General features: G+C 44.6%; 1 long non-coding RNA gene across 4 annotated transcripts; it reads right to left on the minus strand.

Annotated features, from left to right (window-relative positions):
- Window positions 1-993: 993 nt before the first annotated feature.
- LOC111845351 (uncharacterized) lies at window positions 994-4,662 on the minus strand. Of its 4 annotated transcripts, none has more exons than XR_011993162.1 (5): window positions 4,611-4,662; window positions 4,234-4,314; window positions 3,324-3,363; window positions 3,067-3,149; window positions 994-2,948 (listed from the first exon to the last, which is right to left on the minus strand). It is a non-coding gene; the product is annotated as an uncharacterized lncRNA (long non-coding RNA). The 4 variants fall into 4 exon arrangements; XR_011993161.1 differs by having other exon boundaries at window positions 4,565-4,656; XR_002838597.2 differs by having other exon boundaries at window positions 4,234-4,651.
- Between the last annotated feature and the right edge of the window lie 4,289 nt (window positions 4,663-8,951).

Raw genomic sequence — 8,951 nt, forward strand, 5'->3', positions numbered from 1 at the left:
AGGCTTATTTAGTGCCATATTGACTTTAGATTTACAAATGGTACCCTTTGTAGGGCAACGTTAGGCTTTAAATAGTAAGTAATGAAGAATATCACTAAGATTCTTGTTATAAGCCATAAACAATACAGCTGTCAGAAGCATTAATAAACAGAGCAGGAGACGCATTTTCCTGAGCAAGGCAGAGTGGTTTATAAAAGCCAGTCTTAACCCCGACCCAGCCCCAACTTTAACCATGAGTAACCAAACAAAACAAAAGACTTTTGCCGTTTTCAGTTTTTTGATTGCAGTCACAGATTTTTATAAAACTGAGCTTCCCCTTGTGGGGATTGAAAAAAATGTATGTATTATCTAAATGGGGACAGGAAAAATGTGCCCAAAAGTAAGGACGTTTCAGGTTTTACCACACTTTGGGGACATTTAGGTCCGTGATCAATGCAAACCCCCCCCCAAACACACACTTCCTGTAACTGATCTTGATGAAAGGGATTAGCTGTTGTACCTTTGAGAGACCTGACATCAGTTTGCTGTAGGGCAGTGGTACAGCTGTAGTATTGGAATATTTCATGTAAATCATAACTATAATCTAGCAGAGCCTCTTTGGATAAAGCCACCCGCCGGTATGGTGAACTGCCACTTTAATGTCACACTCTCAGCACAGGGCCCTGATTGGCTCTGGCAATGCCAAGGGCACCAATGGCATGACAGTAGATAACTCAGTCCGGCCCAGCCCTCATTTAGCATGTTACGTTTTAAAGTAATGAACACAATATGTCCTTTGTCCATCAATCAAACTCTTAAAATGGGCTGAAATAAAGGTTAGGGTTACAAATTACTCTTACAAGGGCTTTCTGATGTGGAATATGTTGGAGTAGTATTAACAAAGCATCATTAACCTTGTGTTAAGTGACATCCGCTAATGATTAATGTGCATTATTAGCAAAAGCTAGGATGTTTCCTGAATGGAACATTTCTTTAAGTCTAATGCAGCGTTAATGGGTTTGTTAATAAATAATTTATTGCTCATTATACAACTGCTACAATTAGAAACAAAAGACATTTCTCTAGAAGTTCACAGAAAAGACTTGTGACTGTTACAGGTTCACTTTACTTTCAGACGAACGGGTCAGGTGAGTGGTTCACACGTACGGTCCTGGCCGGTTCAGCAGATCCCCAGATGGTGGGGTTGGGTGTGCTCACCAAGGGGAGGCGCTCACCGGCACAGACATTAGGTCAGACGAGCTCAGGGAGCGTGTACAGTCAGAAACATCGGGTCAGAATGTGTCCGTGTTCTGAGACTTTGGGTCAGAGGACGTTTATGGTCAGAAGCTGTGGATCAGAGCCCTGTTCCCTCCATAGGTGTTTGTTACTGCCACCAAAATGAACTTACTGAGCTCACAAACTTGAATGTTTTCAGAAGTACGGTCCTGGCAAATTGACCGCAGCGGTTCAGGTTCAGTCTCAAGGAGCTGTTGCGGGATTCGGTCATAAATCTGGTCCCCCGAATCACTGCGTCATCCACTGGTGTGATGCGAGAGCAAGTCTGGTTTGGTAAACTTGTCCACCATGAATCGGGGAGTGGATTAGGAGTTGTAAATTGGCCTGTCCCTGTCAGGGTGTGTTTGCTGTAGAGTACAATAGCGCACGCCCTTCTGGACAGCCTTGTCCCACGTAGCAGAAATAAAAAACCAGTGCCTTTCACAGTCCTAGTACCCCTCCATCCTTCAACTTACCCTCCCCCCCCTCCCCAAAGCAGACCACTGAGCATTATTGCCTTCCTGGGCCTGCAGGAAATGGTCATTAGGCATAATCCACAGTCCCTTAAGAGCATGACTGACACGGTCAGAGAGAGCCGCGGAATGGACACTGCACACTACTCTTGCAGGCCGGGAGAGAGACGCATATCCGGAGGGCCAGCGGGAACTCATCAAGGCGGACACGTGGCTCGGACCAGAGCCCCCCCCCCACCCTCGCCACCCGCACTGTCCGTCACTGACAGCTCAGAGCGGGCTGGCTGCTGGCATCGCACCCCGCGTGAAGCCGTAAACAAGGTGACGGCACTCAGGGTGGATGAAATGCGGAATGTCCGAGGCGGACCGGCCTGAGGACAGGGTGACAAAACTGGCCCTGGAATGACACAGTACCTGAATTGGGCAGCAGGGACCGGCTGGAGGAGGCCCGCTGAGACGATGGCAAGGGGCCTGTCAGTCAGCCGCTCCTCCTGAGTGAGTCAAAGAGCAGGGACGTGGGGACGGACCCAAAAAGCGATTCCTCTGAGACGATGGCGAGGGGCCTGTCAGTCAGCCGCTCCTCCTGAGTGAGTCAAAGAGCAGGGACGTGGGGACGGACCCAAAAAGCGATTCCTCTGACCCTTTCAGAGGAGGCAATGGAGCAGAAATCCCGGAAAATAGTGTCTATAAAAGTACAAATGACAAATGCGGCCGTAAACAGTGTATAAAAACGTCCTGATGATGGAAGACAGCGACGGAGGGGGGTGGGCGATCGAGGTCCGGTGATCCATCTGCTGGACGCAGGCGACTTCAAGCAGACCGGTGCTAAGACACTGTGCCAGTGGCCAGGGTCATGGCAAGAGGAGCTGCATTCTCTAGGCACTGTTACAGGCCTGCTGTCTGGGCCTACTGAATAGGAGCATATTATTACTCTGCCGTGTTAGTGCTGCTGCTAGTACCGTTACTGCGTCTACAGCTAATCATTTCTACAAATTTGCACCACAGGATGTTTACAATAGGTGGCCTGAAAACAGTATATATACTTGAAATTCCAGTAGCATTGGACATCTGAAAATATCAAACGCTGCATTGCACATTACGTCATAATAACCGGATATCAAGGCTTAATTTGTTCCGGCTGCTATACAGGAACGCGTTCCGGAACCTCTCCGTTTTGTGCTGTCTGCCTTCTGTCACGTATTGCCCAGGTCCCGCAGCTCTCTGGTTAAAAACAAACAAAAAAAAACATTAAAAAATGTATTTTTGTCTATGTTGTGTATTTTAATTTACAGATAAAATTTCACGTCCTTTATTAATTTAGATTAATTCTTAAAAATACATGGGTAAGCTAACTGGCGCCTTCCGGGACCTGCGTCCACCTCTTTCCCCTCCGTTCTCATGCGTTCCGCGTTCCGGCACCTGCTGATTCACAAATTAAGCACGGCCCAGTATTAAATATATTTACAAACCGAACAATAAATGCATGTTTGAAATTGTGTCTTACATTTCCAGTATGCCTACAGTAAGAACTATAATAAAACCATCGAAGAGCAACCTTAGTTACGGAGCTCGAGTCCGGTAAAAGGATCCACGTACCGGTGTGAGGTCCGACGGGCGGCCGGGGAGGCAAAGTGCCCTGTGGGAATGAGGAATTCCGGGTTCGATTGGAAAAGAACGTCAAAGCATTTATAAATCGTATGATATAAATTAGGTTATTGTTCCGATAGTACACGCAAATAAAAAAGCAAAGCATGAAAAATGGTCAAAACGAAAAATATTTCAGTTCACAACGGAGATTATTATATATTTAAGAGTTCCAAATATAAATATTAAATACGGACATTTTAACAGTATTCAGTGTTGTGTATCATATCTTCTGTACATGAAAAACATGTATTATTTAACCACTTGAGTTTGCACGTCTGGATGTATTTTGTGTATATTTAGTTATTTCAGGAAAATCATATTTTTCACCGATATTGTCACCTATGTACCCGCGCGTGGCTCATGTTTGAGCTGCGTTTGCACTGTCTTTCTCCATATTCTCATCGAAACCTTCAGGTTACCATTAACCCCACTGCTAAGAAAATTATGGAGGCATTTCTGCCTTAATGTTAACTACCGGCGGCACAAATGTCAGGCGCTTTATATTTTCAGAATTCATTTATTTTTTTGCACCACAGCTCTTCCTGCCATTGTGCGCCATCTCCTGGCTAAGCCTTGTACAGCAGTCACGCGCCGGGGAACGTTTTACCCGAGAAATTAACGTTATTATTTGATTAAACATGAGGACCTACAAGATCATCGTTGCTGTCTTCATAAAACACACATGCACTGTTTGTTGTATTGTTATTTTCGTCTGCCAGAAAATAATGACTTTCATTAAAACATGGGACCCCAAGACAGAATAGATTCACCAATAAACAAGTTCAAGTGAAATTTTATGTAATATCTATCGTCTTCTACACAGTTTTATAAATAAGGATTTCGCTTCGGTAGTTCTTGCCTGTTCATGTATCCAATTATCAGCCGAACCTCCTGTCAGTGGTTCAATGGGGGAGTCTCTTCGTGTGAGGCGAAATTATACCTATATCAACATAATAACCATAATAATTCAAATGTCGATTTCCAGCTTGCGGTTTTTATCACTCCTCGTGATTATGCACATCTTAAGTATTTCGGGAGTTGATAACGTTTCATGAGCGCGGTTACTTTTTTAATTCGATCTTGACGACTATGTTTTTCAATAAAACTTTTCGACGGCTCATTTGCAGAAAACGGAGACGTTTAATTAATCCTTCCTATATTCTTTAACTACGCGCTTTAAAGTATCTTACTAAAACAACGGAACAGTCGTATGTTAGTAGGATATGAAATCATGACCCATTTCAGCTGTAAGTCCGGGTCGTTAACCACGCCGACACCTAACGGTCACCTGAATTAGCGAAGAATATGGAGAAATTCATAATGCATTAGGTTCAGTCGTCCTCTCATTCGTGACCACATATCTTCTTATCAAATCAGTATTTGCGGGGAAAAGTCACTGTCTGAATTTTAGACTTTATCTCCACTTGTGTTAATTTCTTTGACCTATGCTGCAGTTTAAACCGCATAGGTCAAACGATCAACATAAAATATGTGCCCATGTGTGCTTGTGGTTTCAGCACCGTTAACTGGAACTGTGGAAACCTTCTAGTAGGCTACTTTCTCTATGTGTCTAAGGATAAAATCAGAACTAAAGCTTAAGAAAATAATATTGGTGATTATGCTCATTTTTAAAGAAACTGAGCATCTACTTCAAAATGCACTCAGAAGCAAATCACTAAGGCTGTAGAGGGTACAGTGCTTACTGGACCTGTATAACTGTTCATATCTTACTGGACCCACCTCACTGTAAATGACTCACTGGACCTGTGTCACTGGACTTGCTCCACTGAACTGCACTTCCCCACAGTCATTCCTGTACTGCAACTCACTGCAGTGTGCGTGAAAGCACACTGCAGGCCTAGTTCAGCCACTGTTATCCTCCCTGTGACGCGGCTCAGGAGAAACGCTGTGAGCAAAACAAGCCCACAGATGCAACGAGACAGCTGTTGTTTGGAGTGCAGAATGAAGCTAACTGGCAATGAACCGGAACAATCTACCTGCCTTAATCTCCACCACTGTCAACTGAGGGTTTGAGGCCAACAGAATGGGTATCTACTTAAAGGGAAGTACCGTGTGCCACATTCCCCTATACTGTCACCATTTTCTTCAAAATAAATTGCTGTGGGGTGCGGGCTGAGTGGATGATGTCTACCAATAGTGTAGCGTTAATACAGTGATGCTGGAAGTATCCACATAAAGCAGATTTCTGAGGGATGGAGGTTTTAAATGCCATTAAGATACATTCTAATCATTTTTCAACTACCGAGCACCAATTACGTAGGACAGCGCACGTGAAATGCCACAGAGAATCCAATGATACGTTTCGAGCTGAAGAGCAGAGAACAGAGCAGGTCAGAACGCTCCGGATCAGACTTATGCCACCAGATGTCAGAAGTAGGATTACAGGGCACCTCACAGGTATCCAGGGGTGGTTCCTGTGTCATGTACCGCAATGTATCTGCTGATAGAGGATGTCCAGAATCTGACCTATCACAGCTACAATGTGGAAGATCATGGTGAAAAGTGACAGCGCTAAAAACTGTAAGCACTGAAAAGAGGATCCCTGTGACATCCTACAACACACCATAGTTATGACTGTACATTGGCGTTTGACCAGTAATGCGTCAAAGGTTTGTAAAAACAGCCCATGTTTCTTAAATTGTCTCTGAGCATGCCTCTACTGCTTTGGTTCTAGCAGGGTCTCGTGACGACTGTATGATTAAAATAATCTGAATATGAGAGTGTCCAACCCAAACATAAACATCTCGTATTGTCAAATGGGTCATTACCACCCGCCACAGAGCCTCCACACACGCAGCTGATTTAACGCCAGAGCTGAATGAAGAAGAAAACAAACAAGAAAAAACAACAAATGAGCAGTCAAAATGAAATGCATTTTTATAATTAACTCCTAAAAGATATTTTATTGTCTTTGTGAAGCACCAGTCACAGGGAATCTACCTCCCCCCCGCCCACCCCCCTCCCCAGGAGTCACAGAGACAAAGCTTTCAGTTGCTTCTTTCCTCAGCCGCTTTGGTGTTAATAAGATTTGATATTCATAAATACTGCTTTACATTCATTACTGTCAGGCACAGTGAAAAGCGGGAGGCAGGGGTCACTGGGTGGAGGTCCTGCTCATGCAGAACGCTCTGCAGTCGCTTTCATGCAGGCCCATTGCGCCCACGCCCCGCGTCCTCTATTAGCAAGGCTGCAGGCCGCAACCTTTCCCGCCACCTGCGATTCTGCCGCCTTTGGTCGGCTCCCCATTTCCATACCGACAGCGGAAACATTCCTTTGTTGGAGGACGGCTGACGCTTTCTTAAAGCTGCATGCGCCCCCCCACCCCCTGCCTGGCCTGCCGTCGCCCCCACGTTGGTCGCATTTTACACTGCCCCTCGGAACGTTTGAGTGAGTGAGCTTCACGCCCCTTTGTCTGATGGTAGAGGATATGGCTGTGGTGTTTCCTTACATCCAGGCACCAACAGAAAGTGGTGCGGTTAAGGGCCACAAGCTCCAGGGCCAAGAAGAACCTACCTGGTTGCCGACCCAAATTGCTTCAAGCTGGGAAGGTGGCTTCAGAAGAAACATATCAGGGTAATCCATGTACAGGAAGGGGGCGATTTCACAGGCATGTGAATATACAGTGACTGATTTAAGGCACAGTGGTTGACAATCTTCGATAAGAGCTTCAAGAGCCTGCATGCTGTGTTGTTTTTTTTTTTTTTGATTTGGTCATTGGTATGACAAACGCCACGTGGACTCATCTGCATGCCGGTGACATCATACATGAAGCGCTTTCTGCCTGCCGTGTTACCAGCTCCCTGTGCCGGGTGCTGAGACACACTCGGGGAGACATTTGCATGCTGAATGATAATTCAGATGCTTCACGAAAGAACCATGCGGTGTAAAATCATTTTAAACGCGTTTGTAGGTTAAGATGGATTGATGGATTCTACTTGCTTGTGGTAATCTTGAGGATAAACATCCTGAAGATGTATTTAACTGGCTCATATACAATGACAAACGGATGCCAGGTTGGATACTTTGACACATCTTTTCCTGTGCTTTTTATATCAGATTAAAACTATTTTTAATATAACGCTGCACTAAACGCTAATGCAATGAGTGTCTTTTAATTTTAAACACTAGTCAAATTTAATTTCATATATTAAAAGGTATATAGCCTTCATTCAAAATGTTATGATTTCCAAACCAATTTCACAGTTTTACAGGGACATAAAGATTTAAGATGACAATCGAGCAGGAATTTTGCACCATAAAAACAAGCCTGTGACAGAAACTGCTCCGAAGAAAATCCTCCGATTTTTCTGGTGTCTGATCTCATTCTTTATCTGCTACATTTCTTTTGATATTGCTCCTGTATTTCAAGTAGCAGTGAAAATATTTGTTAGTGGTGGGGAAGCTGTAAGTGTTAAACACTTCATATGTGTCATTCAAACTGAACTTAGTGACCAGCTTAGCATAAATATTATAGATGTACGTTGATATGGGACTATTTAATGGAGTGTGTAAAATGCAGTAACGCATCTTTAATTATTTCTGAAGGTAGCACTGATGGTCTACTTTTAACGGTCTACTTTTAACGGTCTATTTTAGCAGAAAGTGGCCACTTGAAATGGACACTGAGGGGTGTAATTTGGGGTGAGTCTCTGCTCCGTCACATTAAAAGGAGTACAGGCTGGAGCTGTCGCCGAACAGGTTTCCACGCACCCAGGGGGAGCACCAACGTGTCTGTAACAGGCTCAGGCGTGCCAGTGACTGGCAGGCAGATGGTGTCAGTCATTGCTCATCTGGCTGCCCGGGGACCCGCCAGCACTTCTGTCACACATCGTTCGCCTGTCAGAGTAGTCAGACACGATGCCATTCAGTCTGACATTTGGGCGGGGGGGGGGATTCTTTAAAAAATATTCACTCAGGAGATGGTACGACTCCTGGGTGAATAAAACAGTCTCCCATTCGAGTTTATAGGTGGTCCATCAAGCTCAGCCAGCTTCCTGAGAAACGCAACCCTAACCCTCATCGTCATGCTTGTTGCTGGTACAGTATCCATCCATGCATCTTCCGTAAATGTTTATTCTGCACAGGGTTTGAGGTGAGCGAATAATTCACCACAAATGAGGTGCTCAGGTCACGGCCACAATGTCTGGATTAGAGGTCCTTCTCTCACACAGTTCATCTGAAGAACAAGAAGATGTTAAGTCTTCTGTCAACCATTCAATTTTACACTAAGAAATACCGCAAAATCACTAGGAAAATAAGCAGGGTGACGTAACGGTGATATAACAAAGGCAGATTAGCCAGCCTTAACGTGCAGTGATTTCTTTGAACTGACGGTCATGCATCCGTTTAACCAAATAAGAAAATAAAACAATGTGTCTGTCTGCCGGAGGGGACAAAATGCAGTTATTTAAATCTGGTAAGAACTGCTTAAAAGGGGTCGGAGCAGGGCCCACTCTGAGCCTGTTTCATCGCATTAGAGGTCCTTTTATCAGCTCCATGTACCTGCAAGTCGCATTGCCGTCACATGACAAACACAGTTATGCTCAGACAAGCAAA

The sequence above is a fragment of the Paramormyrops kingsleyae genome, chromosome 9 (assembly GCF_048594095.1).
Source record: "Paramormyrops kingsleyae isolate MSU_618 chromosome 9, PKINGS_0.4, whole genome shotgun sequence".
NCBI classification, from domain to species: Eukaryota; Metazoa; Chordata; class Actinopteri; order Osteoglossiformes; family Mormyridae; genus Paramormyrops; species Paramormyrops kingsleyae.